This window comes from Castor canadensis, chromosome 14 (genome assembly GCF_047511655.1).
Source record: "Castor canadensis chromosome 14, mCasCan1.hap1v2, whole genome shotgun sequence".
Taxonomy (NCBI): Eukaryota; Metazoa; Chordata; class Mammalia; order Rodentia; family Castoridae; genus Castor; species Castor canadensis.
In genome coordinates this window covers 65,204,511-65,228,084 of record NC_133399.1, presented here as the reverse complement: position 1 = coordinate 65,228,084, position 23,574 = coordinate 65,204,511, and the positions used below count along the sequence as shown (strand labels likewise).

The following is a 23,574-nucleotide window of genomic DNA, read 5'->3' as shown; positions in this document are numbered from 1 at the left end:
TATACAAAAGACATGGCAGTAAAATCACTTAAAAGTTCTTCAATGGAACTGAATGATGACAGTCTTATTTTTGTCAATGGTTTCAATCTCAAATTACTAGGTTAGCCACAATAGAAAACAAGTGAGTAATTTTTTATACATTAAAATATTTTAAAGTTTCCTACATATATTTTCCTTGTAATTCATATAATTTTAATTGGGTAGCCAAAAGCCTCTCTGAAAAGCTTAAAAACTCCCAGATGTAACAATTTTTTAAAATGTGGTAAAATTCTTCCCAAATACTCTATCCTTTAAAAGTATTTTTTCTATATAATTGTTACTAAAATGGTATGTCAGAATCTCTGGCTTTAGGATAAACTTGTGAAAGTTGTAAACCAATTATCCCTACTATCCCTATAGTCATCTGATGGCTAACAACAATCAATCATTCATTCTACAAATGAAGATGACATCATATACATTTTTGGTGGTATTGAGATTTAAGCTCAGGGTTCCATGCTTTCTAGGCAGGCATTCTACTACTTGAACCAAACCACTAGGCCTTTTTGCTTCAAGTATTTTTGAATAGTCACGTGGGACCACGATCCTCCTATTTATGCTTCCTATGTAGCTGGGATGACAGGTGAGTGCCACTAGGCCTAACTTTTTATTGGTTGAGATGGGGGTCTCGAGAACTTTTTGCCTGGGTTAGCCTTGAATCATGAGCAATCCTCCCATTTTCTGCCTCCCAAGTAACTAGGACTGCAGGTGTGAGCCACCATACCCAGCAACATCATATAGTTTTATACTAGTAGTAACAAAGATACTTCTCTTTCCTCCCTTCTTTTCTCCAACCCTCACCATGTCCTTCCCCAAACACTGACTCTTAACCTCTCAGGCAGAATTCAAACTGGATATTAAAAGAAAGCTGTGGAGCTCCCAAAGAGAGAAATATATGCAAGCAGACATTTTTCATACCATTTCATAATATGGTTCATGAGCTTCCTGATACCTATTTCAACTGCTTAGTTCGAACATTAGATCACAATGCAAATGGAGAGATGACAAATTCTACAGAAGACTCACAAAGATTCTACATAAGGTTCATAAAGGATTTTCTCTCTAACTCCCACCCTTCCCATGCCCTTTGTAAAAGGTTATTTTGCAATCTTCCAATCAATCGAGAATCAGAACAGGGAATGGATGGAGACCTCCAGAAAGAAAAGACGAAAATGAATTACACTAACAAACACTAGTTGGGGTGTTGCCTTCTAACAGGAATACCCTTAAAATATGCCAGCTGAAGAGACAGCTCTCAGGACTGCCATGTTCACCTGGCAGCTCAATAAGGAGAAGGGAGACTAATTTATTTAGCAAGAATTACAAGTCCCCCCTCCTCCCACAATTAGTCATGATCTATAGCAACAGCACATAAAGGTGTAGTACCATCAGTTAAATAAATATACTTTTTTTAAAGAGCCAACTGCTGATATAATGCTCAATAGTGCCTGCATAGTTAAATTATGTATTCAAGGAAGCTGGGTAATTCTAGTTGTATATTCCTCTAGGACAATTTATTAATAAAAGAGATTTCAGAAATGCACTGATTTTGTCCTTCAGTGCTTCGGAAAGTATTTTGTCATAAAAAGCTAGATACTGTGGAACATATCCATAATCCCAGCTACTTGGAAAGTGGAGGCAGGAGGACTGAAAGTTCAAGGATAGTCTTGGAAAAGATAATGAGACCCTATCTCAAAAATAAAAGGGCTTGGAGTTCGGCTAAAGTGACAGAGTGCTTGCCAAACGTGTGAGGCCATGGGTTTAAAGCTAATTTTAAAACTGATGAAAGATGAATATTTAGGGTATACTGGTATTTAATAGCCTACATTAAATAAGCTACAGCCTGCAATTTTTTCAATTATTACATTTCAAGTAGAAATAATAGTTTAACTTCAGCCCAAACAAATCAGATCAGCTGTGTTAAAGGGCAAAAAAATTCATATTTTTATGCTTAAAATCATTACATTTATATTGTTCATTCTAATACATATACGAAATGTATCACATATACAAAATGTATCATATTACCTACTGCAAAATGTAACATATAAAGTAGTCCTACAATCATTATTTATATTTATATATGTATTGTTTACATTTATATATACAAAATAAAATCAGGAGGTTTGAATCCTAAGGGTTCCTGCTCAACCATACTTTGGGGTAGTAGACTATTCTAAGTGAACAATAGAGAGTAGGGAAAAAATTCTAAAAACTTCAGGAACAGTTAATACACAATGGATTTGGGGGTCCTTAACAGATATTCAAGTGACTAAGGATAACTACTACAATTTCCTTTAAATAGTGTACTAGGGTTGCAAACAGGGCAGAGGAGAAGAAATAAAAGATACACAGGAATAAGCTATTTTGGAAAAATCAAACTAGGTTCTATAGACTTGGGAATTTCCTCCTAAGAGAAAGCCTGGACCCAAATAGTAAATGGACTGATTTTCCACTTATTTGTATATTTGTATGTCCTTTAATAAGTATATTTTAAGGTATTATCAAAGAAATTATTGTAATGATAGTAATATGGCAAAAATCATCTTTCTAGTAATTTTGGGAAAGAGCTACTGTTGAATAATATTTCTTGGAACTTCAGTAACAAATACATGAATTCTGAATTCTTCTGCAGAGCTCTAAATGACAAGAGACATATAAATGCTTCTAATAAGAACAATTCTAACTCAGGTCTTATAGATGATAAACTAAATGAACATTTAAATTAAATCAATAAAAATTTATCTTTTAAGACATTACAACATAAAACCAGGCATAGTAGCATACACCTCTATTTCTAACACTAGGGAGGCTGAAAGAGGAAGACTGAATTTGAGGCCAGCCTGGGCTGTATTATTTTGAGTGTTACAAAACATTGTACAATACAGAGATGAACTATACTTCAGGCCAACTTTTTATTTTATATACCAGGAGGTAGCAAACTGGGCTGGTAGACTGCTTCAAGTGGTACATTGCCTGCTTAGCAAGTGTGAGGCCCTGTATTTAAACCCCAGTACCTCCAAAAAAATAAATAAAATAAAAAAAGAAGCGCATAGTTAACTGTGGCACACACCTTGTGGCTCACAAAGATTCAAATATTTACCACTTAGCCCTTTATACAAAAAGGCTGCTGCCAGGAATGGTAGTGCCTGACTGTAACTCCAGCACTTGGGAGGACAAAGTAGGAGTTCAGGCCACCCTAAGCTACAAATAGCAAGTTTGAGGCCAGTCCTGGCTACCTAGTGAGACCCTGTCTTAAAAAAACAAAAATTACTAACCCTATTGTGGATGAAAGCAACTTAAACTTATGAGAGTAGGTACTAAACAAAATCTAGGTCTCATGATTTCTATTTCAGGGCTCGTTCCCCTACACTACATTGCTTCAGTCATCTCTGAACTTCTTCCCAACCCAGTTTGATTCTCTGTATTATTCCCAACAACATTTAAACAGGCTCAAACTTGGTCACTTAAAAAAACAAAATAAATAGGGTCACGTTTGCCTTTACCTTGCTCACCTCCCACTCCCTGGATCCACTTTGATTTTTACCTCTGTTACTCTAACTAAACAGAAATCTTCAATACACATCTGGCTCATAACTTACCTGGCCTCCCTATGTTTGATATTCTTTAACCAATCTGTTCTAGAAATAATATAGTCATCACCAGACTTCTATGACTTCATAATCCTGATTTCAGTGACTTCTTAGGTGCTGCTTTCTTAGTCTCTTAATAAGTCACCTACCTCTATCTAGCCTTTATTATTGCTTTAATTAATGTCTGTTTACTTATAAGAAAAAACTCTCTTTAAAATGTAATCAAACTTAACCATGGTAAACATAATTTAAAAAAAATAGAACCTTGTTGAACTGAGGGTGAAGCTCAGTGGTAGAGTTCTTGCCTAGAATATGTGATGCCTTGGGTTCCATCCCCATCCCCATTAAAAATAAATAAAAATAAAACCTTGTGGTTTTATTTTGCCTTTCCTTCACTATCAGTGAAATTGAGCTATTTTAATTTTTGTTAAGCACTTGTTCTTACCTTTATCTCCATTATTTTTTTTACACACAGAAGACAGACTTTTATAGTTAATAATTTATAAGGCCTCTATACAGGGAAATTAATTTTATCTGTCTTACATACAATAGTCATGTCTTTAAATTTTGTTTAAGGCATCTTTCTCCTACAAAAAAAACTTTTCATATGGTCAAATTTCTCAAACTTTTATCATCTACTGTTACCAAAGTCGCACATGCCTTTATAGTTAAGTTATATATTCAGGGAAGCTGAATGATTTCAGTTGAGTACTTACAAAATATTCCTCTAGAATTTACTTAAAAAGGAGGCAGTGAAAATCAGATGTATGCCGAGTGCCAATTACTGAACATCCTACAAACACTTGATGGCACTTTTTGCCAACTTGATAGGTACAAATTTCCTGTTATGGTTACTTTGCTTTTACCCAATTTTTGGTGAGATTGATCATATACTGAGTATAATCACTGGTCATTTGTGCATTCATATCTCTAAGATGCCAGTGCAAATTTTCAAACCACTTTTCTATCAGGTTAATTATGTATTTGCAAGGAGGCTTTATATGAGATACTATCTTTTTTGCTGATTATACTTGTTGCAAATAACTCCCCCCAGTTTTTAAACTTGCCTTCTCATTTTTGAACAGAAATGTTTAATTCCAATGTAGTCAAAATTATAAATATTTTATCTTTTGTGGTTTTTTTTTTTTTTGGCTTTTGATCGACTTTCAGAAATATTTCTAAGTTCATGAAAATAAACACTATCTTCTCTTCCAAAACTTGTATAAGTTAGCCGTTCTACCTTTAAATTTACTCTGACTAAAATCTAAAATTCTTTTTTTTTTTATCTAAGGTAAGAAATAAGGTGCAATTTTTCCATGTGAGTATTAAACTGTGCTAGAATTTCTTTCAAAAGCCTTACCTGTTTCTATTTATCCATAATGCCATCTCCAACATAAATCAACTTTCCACATACACAAGAACTCTGGGTTCTCATCTTTGTTTCACTGGTGTCCTACACCAACACCATACTGTAATAAATCTTGATATAAGTTTGGGCAAAGCTAAAGAAAAAATCTTATTTTCCTATGGCATCTTTGTGATTAAATATACACTTCAAATTGTCTTGTCTAATAAGATGACTTGGTTAGGTCTTTTTTATTTTAGGAGAAAGGGTCTTTTTACATAGCCCAGGTTGGCCTCAAGTTTGCTATGTAGTGCAAAGTGGCCTTGACCTTAAAATTGTTCTGCCTCACCCTTAGAAGTGCAAAGATTACAGGTATGTACCACCACACTTTAAGTTGCTTAAGTTTTAATTGGAATTTCACTGAGCCTAGTGATCAATTTTGGGATAAATGATATCAGTGAACATAGTGTATTTCTCCACTTATTCTTGTCATTAATGTCTTTCTGTAAAGTTTTATAATTTTTCTGTGAGTTTTATAATCTTTAAAGGTATTTATTTTCGGGTACTAGATGCTATATATGTCATCTTTAAAAGTTACATTTTATTCACTACTGCGACGCTCAAAATGATGCTGACAATAAAATGGCTAATATGTATGTAACACTTACTAGGTATCCAGCACTTTACTGGCACCTTGAACATATTTTGATCCCTTTAATTCTCACAATGTCCCTATGAAATATCCTTAAATTAGAAAACAGAAGGGCAGGAAATTAAATAGTGTGTCTAAAGACACATAGGTAGAGGTGCTGAATCTGGAACTCAAAATTCAGGTAACATGGAACCAGAGTGAATGCACTCAACAAGTGATCAAATTTCTGGGGAACAATTTCTTATGTATTGACTATCCAGTAAACTTACTAAACTCTTTTTCTAACAACTTGTCTTCATAAATAACCACATCCTATATGAATAACAAAGGACAGTATAGTTGGGCCTACATATTAGTGGGTTCAAGATATGCGGATTCAACTAATCATAGGTCAAAAATGTCTTTAAGGTCTAAGATGGCTGTATACCTTTTTCCTGTCATTATTCCCTAAACAATACAGTGTAACAAACATTTACATAGCATTTACATTGCATTAGGCATTACAAACCATCCAGAGATGACTTAAAGTATACAGCAGGATGTGTGTAGGTTATATACAATGTCATCTGATTAACTGATTGATTCATAGGTTGTCACGAAGTAGCCGATGATGGCCTGGAACTCACTATGTAGTTTTGAACTCATGATCCTCCTGCTTCAGCCTTTCAAGTGCTAGGATTACTGACATATGTCTCCTTGCCTGGCCAAACCATGCAATTTTATGTAACAGACTTGAGCATATACAGATTTTGATATATGAGGGGGGTCCTGAAATAAATATCCTACAGATATCAAGGGATGATTGCATAATAATGATTTACCCCTTTGTTTCTTCTTTTCTGACTTTTGTTTTTATTTTTATTTTTTGTAATGGGGTCTCATTAAGCTGTCCAGGCTGGTCTTGAATTCCTAAGTTCTACTACTCTTTCCATCTCAGACTTCCAAGTAGCTAGAACTACAGATGTGTGCCCTTTCTGACTCTTGTAGCATTTATTTTTTGTGCTTTTATAGCGTGAACTGACAATGGTGGCATTTGGGCTTGTCTCTGATTTTAAAAAGGAAGCTTTACATCCTTTTTAAAGGCTGTTTTACAACTTAATATGATAAATACTATTATTTTAGTAGACTTGCTTTAGCAGGTTCAATTTTCCTGGGTATAAAATTCTAGATTGGTTGCTATTTTCTCTCAACATATTATTTCATTACCTACTGCCAATCACGGCTCCTATTAGCAATCACATCTGATCTAATAGTCACGAATTTGTGAAAAAGGTTTTTTTTTTCTGATAGCTTTTAAAATCTCATCTCTGGTATTCTGCACTTTCATCATGATATTCTAGGCTAAGTATTTGATGGACTTCATATATTCAAAGATTTGGTATCTTTCAAAAGTTATGTGGAATTCTCAGCAATTTTATCTTTATCGCTGTGGTACTGTCCTACTTCCTCAACATAGAACTTGTAATTACCTATGTTCAAACTTCAACCTTTATTCTTCATGTTTTTTGCTCCAGTTCGTATTTTCAGACCTAAAAATCATATCTAACATCTTGTTCACTGATTATTTCAGCTGGGTCTGATCTGTTGCTAGACCAAAGATTCTAATTCAATTGTTTCTATTTTTCATTTATAAGAGCTACATTTGACTCTTTAAAAAAATCTGTTTCTTTTCATATTTTAATTCTGTCATTTCTTTAAGAATATTTTGTATCTGGAATTCCAAAATCTGATCAAAGTCTGATTCTCATCTCTATTCTTTGAGCTATTTTTTGCTTGTCATACTTTTCTTATTAAACTTCGCTTCAGTAATGGCCTCATGAAGCCATTACTATGACATTCTACTATGTAAATGAGTAGGTTATTCAAGGGTTTACATGTTAACACTTTATGAATACAAACATTTAAATAAAATTCAATGTTATTGTAGGGACTTTTGAGATTCTATCCTTCATTCTCTGTCAAGTCCTTTAATTGTGGTTTTTGTATGAATAACTTGGAATTTAGAAGAGGGGACATCTACAATGCCTAAATGCAGGGTAATGGTGGATCATAAAGCTTTTTTTCCCTTTCTCTCAGTCTTATACACAGAAGGCAAAAGTTAATAAGCAAAAACATTGCCATCCTCTTCAAGTTAAATGGAAAACTGTAATCCGAACAGCAAAGAACACAAAGTAGTAGCAGCAGTTTTTACTATGCTTTTAACTTTACTTAAAATGGTCATCAGGACTTATCCAACCATTTTTGTTTTCTTTTCCATTATCTTGTTTATTTCGCTGCCACCAAATTTAAGAATCTTTTAGATTTTATTGAACCATGTGGAGACTACCAAATCCTTTTGGAGAAGATGAACCATTTGTTGAATTCTACTTCTCTGGAGGGCATTACTATGATTCAGAGACAAAGCCTTGTAACACAGTTAATTCCAGTAGTTACCTGAACCTACCACCAGAAAAAGAAGGAATATTTTTATAAGGTCAACGTAACTCCACAGATAATGCCCCTGCTTTGCTGATTCTTTCTTTTAACCTATATTTAAAAAATTTTTAGACAAGCACAACCTACATGCTATGCTCTTAAAATAGGCATTCATATCAACTACTTCCTCAGAAAGGCAGTTTGTATTAAAATAAATCATCATACACTCAAATGCACTATTGTCTCTAAACTTACAGATTTATAGTAAAACTGTATTAATCTGAACTATATGGGGGAGAACAAAATTTTAGTACCATGGGGTGAATGTAAGAAGTGAAGTGCTAATAAAACTCCAGGATGTTCTGAAGACTCGACTAAGTAGACTGAAAAGCAATTTTTTCTCCAACACAAAAATGTCTAGAATTGGTCACAGTAACCAGTTAAAAACTGCCAGGGGGACCTAATTCTCAGGACAACTCAGGGACAAGTAGCTGAGGGTAACCTGTCTAGAGAATACATCCTCCTGTGACATAATCCAACTTTTTGCTTTCCTTTCAAATTATCTTTATATAATTAGACTGAAAATGTTTCTGAAAGGATTTATGGAATAGTAGAAAGAGTTATGTACCAGAAATCAGTAGATGTGGTTATCTGTTCTGACTGTGACATTCACTAAATGCTTACTTACTAAACTAACTCTCACCTGCTAAACTTACTCTCACCTGTTTCAGGAAGGCTGAAAGTTGTAGTATAAAATGTAAAATAGTTTGCTCTCTTACACCTACTTCCAGCTCTATTTATTCATATTTTCTCTTTCATATGCTCACATAAAAGCATATGAAAGAAACTGCACATAATATGCAAGTTAACATCTTAAATAATTTGATAGCTTCATAAGTTAAACAGCCTACATTTGCCCCTAACTTTCAAATTACTGAGAAAATTTATTTGCCTAGAGGTTTTCCTTCTATCACTGTGACACTTTTGTTTTTATATATGTTAATAGTGGCTCCAATTTCCATCCTCTGAGAATGAATTTAATTTCTGGAATCAACCAAATTTTTAAAACTCATCTGATTAATATATGGATGACCACTTTTGATTAAAACATGAAAATGAAAAAAATCTGGCTACAAAATAATTTTTTCCCATTTACATAGTTTCAAAAGGCAATACCAAACCTTAAATATCACAAATGTTCTAAGCAGTATTTGCAAAATTGGCCTGACTTTCCAAAATAGTTCAACATTTCCACAGTGTCAATGTTTATGCTATGTTAATTTTAATTATAAATGGGACAATCATCTCCAATGATCTTTCTTTAAGAACTTTTCTATCTCACAAAGCATAGTTCCTTACAAAATTAAGAACCTGCTATGGTCTAATTCATTTTCTTCCAAATTCATGTTATACCTAACCATCAAAGTGATGACATTAAGAGCTAGGGCCTTTAGGAAGTCATTAGGTGTTGGGGGAAGAACTCTCATAAACGGAATTAGAGCCCTTATTAAAGAGGCCCAAAGGAGCTAGGCAGCCTCTTCCTCCATGTGAGGATGCAGTGAGAAGGTGCCATCTATAAGAAAGCTGAATCTAATCAGACAATGAATCTTCCAGTGCCTTAACCTTGGACTTTTCAACCTCCAGAACTGGAAAATATAAATTAATTTCCTCTTTTCTTTCCTCCCTTTCTCCCGCTCCCTCCCTTCTTTCCTTTTTGATAGAGGATCTCACTATGAAGCTCAGGCTAGCCTCAAACTCTTGATCCTCCTGCCTCAGCCTCTCAAGTGCTGGAATTACACACATGCAACTGTACTTGGCTGAGAAATAAGTTTCCATTGTTTTTGTGGTTACTCAGTTTACTGTAATGTTATAGCAGCCCAAATGGACCCAATAAATGTTTACTACCAAGGATAAAATCTCCACACTTTTAAAGTGCTCCAAGGTGTTATAAAATACATTCTTCCTATGTCTTCTTTTATTGCTAAACTATTAATCATTTGTAAAGTAGAAAATGTTTACCCAAAGCAGGTTGAAAAAATCAACAGTAGTAGAAGAAATAGTAGTAGCAAAGTCATTTGAAATACTTACCACTCTTCAATGGTATCTAGCATCATACAGTTATGATCAGGACTCAGTCCATACATAAAAAATGATAAAGGAATATCTATTTAAAAAGAAAAAGACAGAAAAATGTAGAAAATTATGGCAAGAATCCCCCCCCCCGCCAGAATTATGTCTTTATTGTCTTTTGTATTTCTTTTTCTCCCTCCTGATTTCTGCCTTCCTTTTACTCTTTGATTCTTTTGGGAGAAGGGAGGAATCTGTTTTATGCATGTCTTAACTCCTCTCTCACACCCTTCCATTCTATTTTTTTCATTACTCTTATGTTTTTCCCTTTCTTGTCTCTTCACTACATTCTTATCTGCTGTTCAAAGTCCTACTGTGAGCTCACCAATCTTATGTAGCTTCTAATACAATGACATTGTGACACAGCAGGTGAGCTTGCTCTAGTATTTTTATTTATAACAAAAAATAAGTTACTTTTGCACCAACATTTTAATTTTAATTTAATTTTAATATCAAATAGTTATGATACATGCTATGCATTGGTGGTAGTATTATTCTCATTTTCAGATGAGGAAACAAACTGAGAAAGTATAAGAAACTTGCCTAAGGTTACCCAACTGCTAAGTTGGTTTTCAAATCTAGGTTTGATGCCATGCCCAAGTCTGGATTCTAAACCAATATACCATCCAAACCCAGTTAAGTTTCTTTCTAGACACAGGTAAACCTTGAGTATGATTGAATGTACCATGGAAATAATAAAGAACTACAATTAGTTCAAAAATTTTTTTCTCTCCTGTGCTGGGGATTAAACCCAAGGCTTGAACATGCAAGCAAAGCAAAGAAACCACTTAAGCTATGTCCCCAGCCCTTAAAAAATTTTTTTAGTGGTACTAGGTTTTGAACTCAGGACATGTGCTTACTAGAGAAGCACTCTGTGACTTGAGCTATGCCCCCTACTACCTGAGCCACACCCCAGCCCTTTTTTGCATTAGCTGTTTTTTGAATTAGAGTCTCCCGTTTTTGACCAAGGATGGCTTCGGACCACAGTCCTCCTACCTACAACTTCCTTTATATCTGGGATTACAGGCATGATCCACACTAGCTTATTTTTTGAGGAAGGGGGTTTCACTGACTTTTTTGGCCAGGTCTCAAAACTATGTTTTCCAATCTCCACCTTCCAAGTAGGTGAGATTATAGGCATAAACTATCACACCTGACCTTTCTTTGTGTGACAGGGTCTTGCCGTACCTTTTGCCCAGGCTGGACTCAAATTCCTAACTTCCTGCCTTCTCCTCCTGAATAGCTGGGATTACAGGTGTGGGCTAGTCAAATCTTACTGATCTGTTTAATTTGTTTCATGTTCTTATGAAGTTAGATAATTTTTACCTTATGTCTCGATGTCAAGATACTACTGATTATATGGCAAGATAAATCAAGCATGAATTCACATATTAAAATGGTACACATTCTTCAAGAAGGTATTTTTATTAGTGAAACATACAGAAAAATTTGAGACTTACTCCAAATTCTACACTTTTTTTCTTTTCTCCAAGTTAACCATTCAACAAAATAAAAAGGTATTTAATGTAGACATTGTAGATGAATTCTTGAAAGTAACACTACTATATAAACTCAGTGTATAAACAAAAGAAGATGTTACCCTCTGATTTACTATTTTGTCTATGTTTTACTCAAGTGCTTTAATGGAGTTTCTTTGTCCAAGAGGCCCGAAGAAGCAAAAGTGGAAACTGTGAAGAAACAACTGGGTGAAATCTAGCCATGCACTACCATGGCAATGAGGGTGAGAGACTGGCATATCAAAATAAAATGGCAAATAACTTAGGAACTAGAAACTCTTGGTCTATGCTGCACTGGCATTCACAAAGGATATAAACAATAGAATGATATATTTAATAATAATATAATGATGTGTACCTCTAGAAATTGGCTTTCCCTTTCCACACAATCTCTTACTCTTTTCCTTTCTAACTTAGGCCTGGCAGAATTGCTCCCACAGAAAGGGTGGCCATTCTGCCATCAATAAGGTAGCAATCCATGAATACACCATCAAAACCTTCACAAATATATCCAAGGAGTGGGCTTCATGATGCACTCAATGAAACCTGAAAATCTGCCATGAAGAAGATTTGAGTTTTCCAGATATGATTGATTCCACATACAACCAAGTTATCTGAACCAAAGGAATAAGGAATGCCCCATATTGTATCCATGAGTGGTTGTCTAGAAAATGTAGTAAGGATGAAGATCCACCAAACATGCTCTCTATTTTGGCGACCTATATACCAGACACCACTTTCAAATATCTATAGTCAAAAGGTGAGAGTGGTGGCATACACCTGTAATCCCAGTACTCGAGAGGCGGAGACATAAGGATGGTGAATTCCAGGCCAGCCTGGGCCATATTGGAAATCTGGTATTCAAGAAACAAACAAACAAAAAAACCTACAGCCAGTATAGATTAGAACTAGCCACTGATTGTCAAAGTCCTAAAATTGAAAAAAATGAAAGATAATGACTATAGCATGTCTACTGTAATTATAATGAGCTAAAGTTTTTAATTTAGTACATTAAAAATCTGAAGCAAATTTGTAAATTAATACAGCCAGCAAGTATAAGAAAACGTGTGAAGATGTAAAACTTGCAAACTGTCTTTTAATTTTATCATAAAAGTTGAAGCACTTGAACAGAGTTGTTCTACACTTTTTGGAATGGCAAGAGTGACCAAACTCCTCGAGTAGGAGAAGAAAAGTTGTCTACAGGGACACAAATTTCAGAGCAATTCCATCCACAAGCTTTAACAAAGAAGGTAGTGAGTTTGTAAGCCTTTCCACAAATTTATGAGAGTCAATTTAAAATGAAAAACAAACTGTATCGGGATACACTGTAATCCCAGCACTCAGGAGGTTGAGGCAGGATTATTGTTAGTTTGAGGCAGTCTGGAGAACAGGATAGAAATACTTCATCTCAAAAAGAAGAAAGAAAAGGAAAACTTTAAAAAGAAAAAACAAAACAAAAACCCAACCTCAATAGCAACAAAAAAAGCCCTAAAACTGTCAATACTTCTTTCTCTGCTAGAAGCTATTTAGTGGAGTAACTATGAATTTGATCTGTAGGAGACTTCACTTGCATAGGGATACATGTATTTTGATGGCTGTGGATGAAAATTCTTAAAGTTTCTATTAAATATAAGAATTCCATATTGATTGTTTCTAAGTTTTTCTCATTAAAAAATGGCTTTGGTAAAAAGTCTTTCACTTCTTATAAACCTCTGTTTCAGGAGATGCTAAAGTGAAAAGGAGTTAAATCTGTAAAAACTAAGCTTAGCTGTGAGAAAAATATCCAAAAGAAACGTCAATGTTCCATTCTTTAGGAAATTGTACAGGACAGAAAATAGAGAAAACAATAACAATTTCAGGTAAACAAGCAACATATATTTGGGTGGAAAATTAAGTAAGCTTGAGATGAAAAAATGCAGAGAAGCAAGAGAGATGATCGGTGTGGTAAAAATAAGAGTGAAAAATCCATTCCACTCAAATTCAGTATTTAGGCTAGTGAGTTTTTAATCAGTTTTTAAAAGAAGTCTTGTGCTGAGGGAGAAGGTATTAACAGACAGCTCTGTAATACAAAAAGGCACAAAGTTAGAAAAAAATGCTTTCTGCTAAGTGTACTGTTTAAGTCTATACAGTTTATAGTCACTAGCTATGCAAGTAGTGGAACCTAACAAGCACAATAATGAACTCACCCATATTTCAGGGTTTAGGGAACTAAAGACAGCAGTTCTCAAATTGTGGCTCCTAGACCAGCAGCATCAGCATTACCTGGGAACTTGTTTGCAATGCAAACCATCTACACAAACCTGCTAAATCTAGGGGTTGGGTCCAGCAATCTGTAGCTTCACTAGTCCAGGTGATTCATCTCAAATTTAGTTTGACTCTAAGGTAATTCTGAGGAAAGGATCCAAGCAGCTAATAAGAATTATCTCTTTTCCTTTCTCTCAGCAATTTCTCTTACCCAGAGTCAGCCACCTGAGAGTGAGGTACTCACTTAATGCTCCTATAGAGTAAGAAATCAAAAGAGAAAAAGAACACATGATTTTGACTAGTGACACAGATTACCTATTCTGATAGACACATAATGCAGGGAAAACCACATGGGTAATAAAATATTTATGTTGAAGCAATAAACTAGCAAAGGAAAAATCCATGGCTTGTCCCTGATCATTTCTATGATCTTGCGGCCATTTAGAACTCCACTTTTGTTTATGTCATATACTGCATGAGGGATTTCTTTAAAAATTTGGGGCAGGCCAAGGAGAATCCTTTAAGTATACATAGCTAAAAGAGAGTCTGTGGTTCTCAAATTTAACTGTATGTCATTACTGTTTAGATGGTTTACTGAAACGCAGATACGGATTTCATCTCAAGTTTCCAATTCAGTATTTCTGAGCTGAGGTCCAAGAATTTTTATTTCTAATAAATTCCCAGGTGATGTTTACAGGGAAAGAATATTTTGAGAACTACTAATGTAGATGATTGAGCATAATAAAATTCTGGAACTCAGGGAAGGAAGGGTTGGAAGATTAACAGTATATCTTCTCAAGACTTTTATATTTATATGGTGTCTGCTGCCCTCAGGGAAAAGAGATTAGGCAAGAGAGAGGCTATAGTTTTAAAGTATGTGGTTTAACTATTTTATTGCAACAATCCATGTTCAATTGTCCATGTTCAACTAATTAATCTCCAATACAATATAAAGGGTTTCCTCAAACTAGAAGCAAAAGCTAGTATTCAAAGAGTTCCATAATTATATGGTGACTCAAAAGTTCTAATTCTGTTTTAATGACCTACACTGTATAGATTGTTTTTCAAAAAAAATTGGGGCAGGCTCTCATCCAAGTCCAAGGAGAACTCTCTAATTATACATAGCCAAATGACAGTAAAGTTAAAAGTAATTTACATGCTTAAAAGACTATCCCAAGAGCTTAGGCTATGGGAAAATAGTACTTCCAGTCCAGCTGCTTTTCATCAGGGGAATAATTACAGTTAAGGGGCCCCACAGAGAGTAGGACTCCCCTTAGTTTCTTTCCCTGTGGAGTCTAGGAAGTGTAGTGAAAATAGATCAAGTTCCACGGAGGTAGAGGTCATCCTGGTTACAGAGAAAACAGCTCAACTCTTCAATCAATCCTCCACTCCAAGTACTTCCTTCAACCTTCTCAGTTGATGAGTTTGGCCTTCTTTCATGGGAGAACCACTTTACCATGAAGTAAGCTAGCAAAGTACAATTTGCAAACTGTTCTACAACAAAAATAATTACTTGGATTACCTTCCTTGTACATATCAGCATTTTAAAAAAATTTTTGAGCGAAGTACTAATTACCACAAATGACTTCCTCTAAATTACTGTGTTAACACAGTGAAAAACAGATGAGAATATCAAAATCACCACTTTGCCAGCCTAAATCCACTTGCCTTCCCGAGGGAGATAAGCATGGAGCAATGGTTACCTAGCCAAGGCCCTAGAAATTAAATGTGTAGCTAGGAGGGTTTAAAATGTGGAAATGTATTGTGCTATCAGGCTGTGAGATATGAGAAACAGACCAACCCGAACAGCTCCAAACTAAGTGCATTCTCTATTTGGCAGATGGAAATTATACACAAAAAAGAGTTGGGAATTGTAAAAGCACAGAGATAAGATTAGACACTAATCTATCACAGTTATGAGACTTTTTAGAAGACATTAGGGAAATGCTAAGGAATAATCAGATGATTAAAGATAATGACACAATTTTCAAGGGAATTAACATAAAACTCTTGGAAAAGAAAAAGTAGTAATAATTTAATCTTATAACAAAATAGTCTCTGAAACTGGTCATCTCTAAATACCCAAACAATTGAAAAATAACTATACATATGATGGATTTCTAACTAGGTCTGAGCAATACTGAATCAACTTTTCCTCCTCTATTGGCTTGTCTCCTGGTTAAAAAAATGTTTTGATTGCCCTTTAAAGTCAATGAAATGTGGCAGTCATTTTTGCCACTCAGATGTTCCTCTCATTTTAAAATAGTAAAGCTATTTTTATTGTTAGTTCAAAAAATGAATTGGTAGCTTCATTTTCTAAACATCTTGGTATGAGAAATATGGTCATTAATTATTATTTACTTTCTATGGTCTGCTAAATCTAAAATTAAGAAGTGTGTTACTAAGGTCAGCAAGGTTTTGTTTTGTTGTTTTTATTATTATTTTTTAATTCATACGTGCATACAAAGTTTGGGTCATTTCTCCCCCCTTCCCCCACCTCCTCCTTTACCCCCCTTCCCCCCACCCCCTCGATACCCGGCAGAAACTATTTTGTTTTGTTGTTTTTTGAGACAGAGTCTTACTGTGCAGCCCAGGCTGGCCTTGAACTTGAAATCCTGCTGTGTAGGCCTTGGATTACACAATCCTTGGCTGGCATTACACATTTGTACCACACCACTATGCCCAGCCAAGTTTGTTTTTTAAAGATAACTATTTGACTTTGTAATGGAGTCAATGCTCGGAAAACCATTAACACAATTATAATTCTTAAATAAGTTTACTAAATTATATATGCTTCTGAAAGAGGCAGAACATTCATTTTTAAATTAATATTTTTAGTGAATTTAAGTTTAAATTTGAGAAGCTAACCCACCATTTATCAATCTTCTTTCATATCAGCAAGTTAGTAATGTGCTTTCCTACTGATATTCCTATTAATGAATTTTAAGGTGGCCGTGGTGGCATACTCCCTGTGATCCCAACTCCTGAGAAGAAAGAGGCAGAGGATCTTGAATTTGAGGCCAGCATAGACACAGACACAGCCTGTCTCAGAAAACAAAAAAAAAAGTGCTGGTGGCTTAGCTCAAGTAGTAGAACACTTTCCTAGCATATGTGAGGCTCTAGATTCAATCCCTTGTACCACACACCAAAAAAAGCTTATTAAATTTGTCTACTTTGAACCCGTTCTCACTTTAGTAAGAGACTTCTCAAAAAAAACCCTTCAGAAGTAGCTTAATCCCACAATGTTTAAAATACTGAAATAAACCTAGTTGAGATTACACCAGGTAAACTATTTTAAGACTTAAAAGATTTAAAGAAAAAAAAAAAAACCATGTGTAGCCAAAATTTTGATTATTGAGTCCCTAGAACTATAGTAACTGGAGTACTGATCAGAGTCCATGACAAAGAAATGAATTTGCATCTTTTTTTATTCTTGTGATGCTATTCTTTTGTTAAAGATTTTAGTCTTACTTTTAGATTGTCACATTAAAAGTAAGGTGAACAAAACAGAATAGTTTTCAGTCACATCACAACTATGAAGAAAACAAAATTTTCCTTTAAAAATTAGTATAAAAAAGCTGGGCACTGGTGGTGCACACCTGTAATCCTAGCTATTTGGGAGACTGAGATCAGGAGGATCACTGAGGCCATCTAGGGCAAACAGTTTTTGAGGTTCCCATCTCCAAAATAACCAGAGCAAAATGGACTGGAGGTGTGACTCAACCCATAAAGCACCTGCTTTGCCAAGTGCAAAGCCCTGAGTTTAAACCCCAGTCCTACTAAAAAAAAAAAAAAGTATAAATAGCTTAGTTTTTAAAAGAAAAGGATTTGTATTTGACTTTTTTTTTTGACAGTACTGGAGTTTGAACTCAGAGCCTCACACTTGGTAAGCAAGGGCTCTACCACTTAAGCCATTCCCCCATCCCACTGACTTATTCTTGCCAAAGATAAGAGGTACTATTTTTGGTGGTTTGGTGAAGCCACCTGGTTCCAAATCCTGTTTTCTTCTTATGGTACAATTTTGGACCAGTTACCTAATCTGTCTCTTGGTATCATGTGTAAAATGGGAAAAAATAACAGTACGTACACTAAGTTAACTCACTTTATTAAAACTCTCCAGATATAGTAACCAAATTAACATGTGCAACATATAGAACGACAGTAAGGTGCTAAGTGCTGGCTATTACTAGTGCACACTTAATCAAATACAGATGTGCAGTGTTTTACCTAACATCCCTCCATTCTTTTAAAAATAGTTATAATATATATCACCCCGTGAAGCCCCCTTCTCTGTTCTAGCCTTAAGAAAGAACAAACGTATATGAAGTGCTTCCATTTGTATGAACTAAAAACCTCAGATGGGGAGGCAACAATACATTTGTGAAAACTAAGATACTAGGTATAATTAATTGGAATGGTTTTGAAAGTCAGCAATAGCATGCCAATTAAATGAATTAACTATATACACATTTTATTAATTTCCCTATTTTCTAGAAGAAGAAATCAAGTCACAGAAAGATCCTAGGTTTGACTGAATGGAAGGAACATGAAAGACACAACAAATGGTTTGAGAAACAGAAATAGATAAGGATTTGTGGAACTCTGATCTAAAATTTATTCTTTTGCTGTTAGCAAAACAATGTGACTTCATACATAACACACTTGTCCAAATGTAACTTCATACATAACACATTGCTCAGAATGCAAGGGATGTATAAAACATAAGTAAAAATAGCATTCTAAGCTCAAAGGCATTCCCTGACCACTACAACTCTCTAATTGTACTAGCAAAGAATCCACTGTTAATGGCACAAAAACTACAGCAATGTTTTCATCTACATGCAGGAAATATTTGCCCACATCTTCCTTTATAGATAATTCTGTTTTTATGATTGTTATTAAGATCTTACATTAAAATATTTATGTGAGCTTGAAAAGCCTCTCTTATCAAGGCTTGACTTGTTAGCTACAGAGGGAGAACCCAGCCTATTAAAAAAGGGGTCACTACAAGGTGCAATAAATGTGGACTAATGAAAGCAGAAAAGGACTATTGCACAGTTTATAAAACTTGAATGTGTAACTCTAAGAACAACCTCTTTCAGTTGTTGCTAAAATTGTTTTGTTGGTAGAGGGGGAGGGCTTCACAAACCTCAGAGAATCTGGATGAAACCATAAATTTCTTCCCCTTCAAAAATTAATACTCTACATTTTCATAATTAGAGGTCTTTCAAGTACTGGGGGCTCAGAAAACAATACCCGAAAGTATGGCATGTTAGGCATGCTAAGTAGCTGGAACTTAAGGAGATAGGAAGTCCTTAGAAGCAAAGTGTCCTTTCTTCCATCTTCCTGTCTGTCACTCCTATCTTCCTCAAAGTAGGTCAAAGAAACCAGTTTCCTCCTCACCAGAATGGGTCATAGACACAAGAACTTCTTTCCCCCAAAGCAAATCATAAATCTAAAATGGTCATTCTCTTACTTCTCCCTTGCAGTCCCTCATTGCATAAGGGTCTTGCCTCATACCTTGGAGGAAGGAATGCTACACAGGTCAAGAAGAAACACAGTTAGACAAGCCTTGCTGTGTTTTCCTCTCTCGGTGTATTACCATCACATCATACCAACTGTCCAATTACATTTCAAGTAGCTTCTTTATCGAACCTAAGCATGAAAACAGTTTTCTCTGGATCTTTGTCATGTAAAACTTTGACTATATCATCATGCCGTTTCTTGTTAATGTCTTTTGTTAAAGGAGTGTAGACCAGGACCCTTATGATGAGTGAGGAAAAGTAACATGCCTTTCCACCCCTATACAAGCAGTCACTGGAGTCCCTGTATAGCATGTTAAGCACTGTATAGACTTGAGAATGACAATGGTTCCTGATGATTTAATATAAAAAATACCATTTACCCCCACTCTCACTTTACAGTCTTGCTGTTCAATCTGCAGGTGCACCAGTGCTAATGAGCTTGTTCTTATAAACATGTAAAAGAAATAAAGTTTTAACTTCATTGGCAAATTGGAAAGTATTTTCCTCCTTGAGGTATTTAAGAGTCAAAGTGTGCATACAGTTTAGGATTTCTAATCTGGCGAGCTAGTCAAATCAGTGGTTTTCTCCACTGGATCACTGTCCTCAAAAATCCTCACGTTGAGTTATAATAAGTTAAACTTCTCAGAAAAAGCAATCCAAAAATGAACGTTGAGTTTGATAAGGATTCAATTGTCTACATATATTCACAGTCACACTGGTATAAGTTGTAGTTGCATCTTGGCCAACTCTCAGCTGTTATAATTAAAGACAAGACCCCTCCCCCCTCAGCAGTAGCTATCATTAATTTCGAAGGGCAGAGTAATTACATAGACTTTGCATTGTGTACACCATACATTCCAAGAACATAAAATTGCCACCAGACTATAGGGACTATCTTAACGGGCAAAGTTGTTCATTATAGTAATCATCAAATGCGTGTGAGTTTAAAATTTTCTGAACTTTGCTTAGTTTTTTAATGCAACTTCATATTTGCAAAACAGAGCTATTTCTATAAAGTTAACTTTTAACACTCTAACCCTATTTCTGAATTAACTATAAAACTGAAAGTATTACACAGCAAAAGCAAGTCACCTTAGGATATATTTTTTAAACACATCAAATCAATGTAGGCACTGGCATCCTGAAAATGTCTATTGAACAAATCCATTTCAGAAAAAGTAACAAAATATGAATGGAAAAATGGTAAGGCTGTTTTTTACCTTTGATACAGAGGAAAACTAATCTTAACTGTACAACACATTCAAGAATTGGAGAGTTAGATTCTATTATACCTAATAGGAACATGGACACTTCAGATGTTTTAAATCATCCTTCATGAAGACAAAGATATTCTGAAATAAATTAGAAAGGAAAAAGCAGCCCACAAAAAGCAGAATAAGTAGCACATTTGGCAAAAACCATAGCTGCCACTTTTCAAAAATTAATCTTCAAGTACTGAGGAAATGGTGATATTTTACCTCATTTAAAAATTTTGCAGTCCAGGTACACTACGTTGTCCTTTATAGCTGAAAAGTGCTCAAGTAGACTAACTGGTATACTGAGAGAAAAAATTGATCTTTGGATCTCTTGAAATTGAGTAAAAGCACTGTATTTTCCTAATTTTGCAAAACCTTTTAATATACTGAGCTATAAAAATATGACTAAATACATACTTAAAACTGAAGCTACCATAAGCTGCTAGGGTGAAAATTTTAAAAAGTGTAAACAGAAGTTTTCATGCAATTCTTCCTATTGGTGTGCTCATGTTTCTGTTAGGTAAGATGGAATCTGATTAACTTTCCAATCCCAGGACCTCTACAGATAATTCCTTTTTTGTGTGTAGTTCTGGGAATTCTTTAATGAACATTTTAACAGGAAAGTGTGCATGGGTACTGGTGGAAGTTTAAACACACTTCCCCCAAGTTTGATTTAAGATTAAGGAAGGTTCAGATTTTTAAAATATCTGGGCAAAGGACAAAGACAGGTTTGTGCTTTTTTTTTAAATCAAATGCTTTTAAGAAACCGAGCAATGATAGGGCATTGAAAATACCTACTACTTATTTCAATCCTCCTATCTCCTTAACTTCAACTGTTAAAACGTTCTCTCCTTTTCAAGCAGCAATGATATATTTTGAATGAAACCTAAAACCTTTTAAACATAGCCAATAAATAAAATTACTTTCTAAATGTGAACTTATCGACACTTTTCTTAAAGCTTGTACCACTTTTATTCTTTCTACACTTACACACAGTTATGAAAAAAGCAAAGTCAAGATTTAAAATAAGCAAGTTATAATTGTGTGGCACTTTTACCCTGGCCTTTGAAGTGGTCCCGTATTCATGTCACCACCAAAAGCAAAGAATGCACTGTGATGCTGCGATGCTGCACAGCGCACTTGCAGCCCGGGTTTACAACTTGAGGGGCAGCGTTCGGAAACCTCTCCATTTTCCGTAACACTGTTACGGAAAAGAGCACCTTTTCCCCACGCAGCCCCCACGGAGCTTTCAAATGCCCCAGATCGAGCATTTCAGATGGAGAAAGGTGGACCCAAGCATGGAAGGGAAGGAAGCTGCATTAGGTCTGGGTAGGTTCGGGGTGGGAAGCGGCTGGGATTAAGCTACCTGAAGGTCAGCAGACCCGCCCGGGAAGTTTGGTTCGACATTCAAAGAGTTGAATGAGAAAGTCAGGAAAGGCCAGGAACGAAGCAAGCTCGGAGCACCGCCATTCGGCCCTACAACTGCCAAAGCGCCAGGAACACGCGGCGACTGCCCCGGGGCGCTCCAGCCCGCCGGACCCTGCACGCCCCCCGCGCCGCCTCACCTACCGGAGCTCCCCCGCGTCCACCGGCTCCTGCAGCGAGACAGCGGGCGGCCAACGCCGGAGGACATCGTCCGCTCGAGCTCTAGCTCCGCCGGGCGAGGGCGAGGGCGAGGACGCGGACACGGACAAGGCGCGGGCAGCAGGGTGGCCCAGCGCCTTGCCTCGCCTCGGGAGCTGCTGTCACCTGGACGCCTTCAGCGCCTCGCGCTCCCCGTGGCCGCCCGCGGTGGGCGGCGCCTCCGGAAGCCCCGCCCCAGGCCCCGCCCCCAGCGCCAGAGCGAGCGGAACGCGGGAACCCGGGCTGGCGCGTCCATGCGAGGACAGTCAGTACATCACCCCCAGGGTCGGAGACAGGCCCGCCTTTGGGACCGGGTTAAGAATCCCTGAGGCTGGACGATTGCCACTCGAGGCCAGCGCGGACAAAAAAGATAGACGCTCTCAGAAGCAAGCCTGACGCGGACGTGCACGCTATAATCCCAGCTCATTGGGAGGCTGAGGCTGGAGGAGCCCACAGTGAAACCCCGTCTCAAAAGAACGAAATAAAATAAAAAGAAAAAGGCTGGTAATAATAATAACCATTCTTCCCTCTGTAACTTACCCTTCCCCTCATGCACCACTTTCTCCTACAAACCTTGACTTGTTGCCTTCGCCCCCTCAGCTCTTCAGCAGGAACCGAATTTTTTCCTTCCAGCTTCTCAGAAACTTCAGGAAGGAGTCTACGCAGACCACGTGCGCACGTGGAAGGGGGGGAGCCGCACGTGGAGGGGGCGGAGCCCGCAGGGGCCTCTGAGCCTGCGCAGTGGGCGGAGCTAGTGCCTGGGACTGGGCTTGAGGCTTGGACCACAGGCTAGTCCTATTCTAAAGTGAATAGTGTGCTGAAGTGAGCCATTTGCACATGGTCTCTTTGTCTACTTGTTTCTGGTGTCCTCTTAACCCAGAGGGAGGGGCCTGTCTGGGATGTCTCTTCCCTGAAGGGAAGAGGGTGAGCCTTGCTTAAATAGGCATTTAGGCCTCTTTGGTTTTTACCAACTGAGCCATTTTGGTACATTTTGTGATGAACTTTATAATTCCAAAAGGCTTGGAAGTTTTGGAAGGTCTTTATATTTTCCACAGGGAATGACAACCTCTCTTAGGTAAGGCGTGAGCATAGAGCTTCCATACATGTACAAGTTTCAGGGGCCTAAAACACCAATATTCTTATTTACTTATATTTTATTGATTTTTTGTTTATATACATGCATATAATGTGCTTTGATCAAAGAAACACCAATATTTTTGAAAGACTCCTTGCATTCT

At 36.5% G+C, this 23,574-nt stretch overlaps 1 protein-coding gene and 1 pseudogene across 1 annotated transcript in view; one reads left to right on the top strand and one right to left on the bottom strand.

Moving 5' to 3' along the window:
• The window catches only part of Tex15 (testis expressed 15, meiosis and synapsis associated), a 58,124-nt gene extending 47,915 nt beyond the window's left edge, over positions 1–10,209 (bottom strand). The window contains exon 1 of the mRNA XM_020152136.2: positions 10,133–10,209. The gene's annotated coding sequence lies outside the window, so the exon portion shown is untranslated. The remainder of the gene's footprint in view (positions 1–10,132) is intronic.
• Positions 10,210–22,886: 12,677 nt separating this feature from the next.
• The window catches only part of LOC109675740 (putative RNA-binding protein 15B), a 64,120-nt pseudogene continuing 63,432 nt past the window's right edge, over positions 22,887–23,574 (top strand).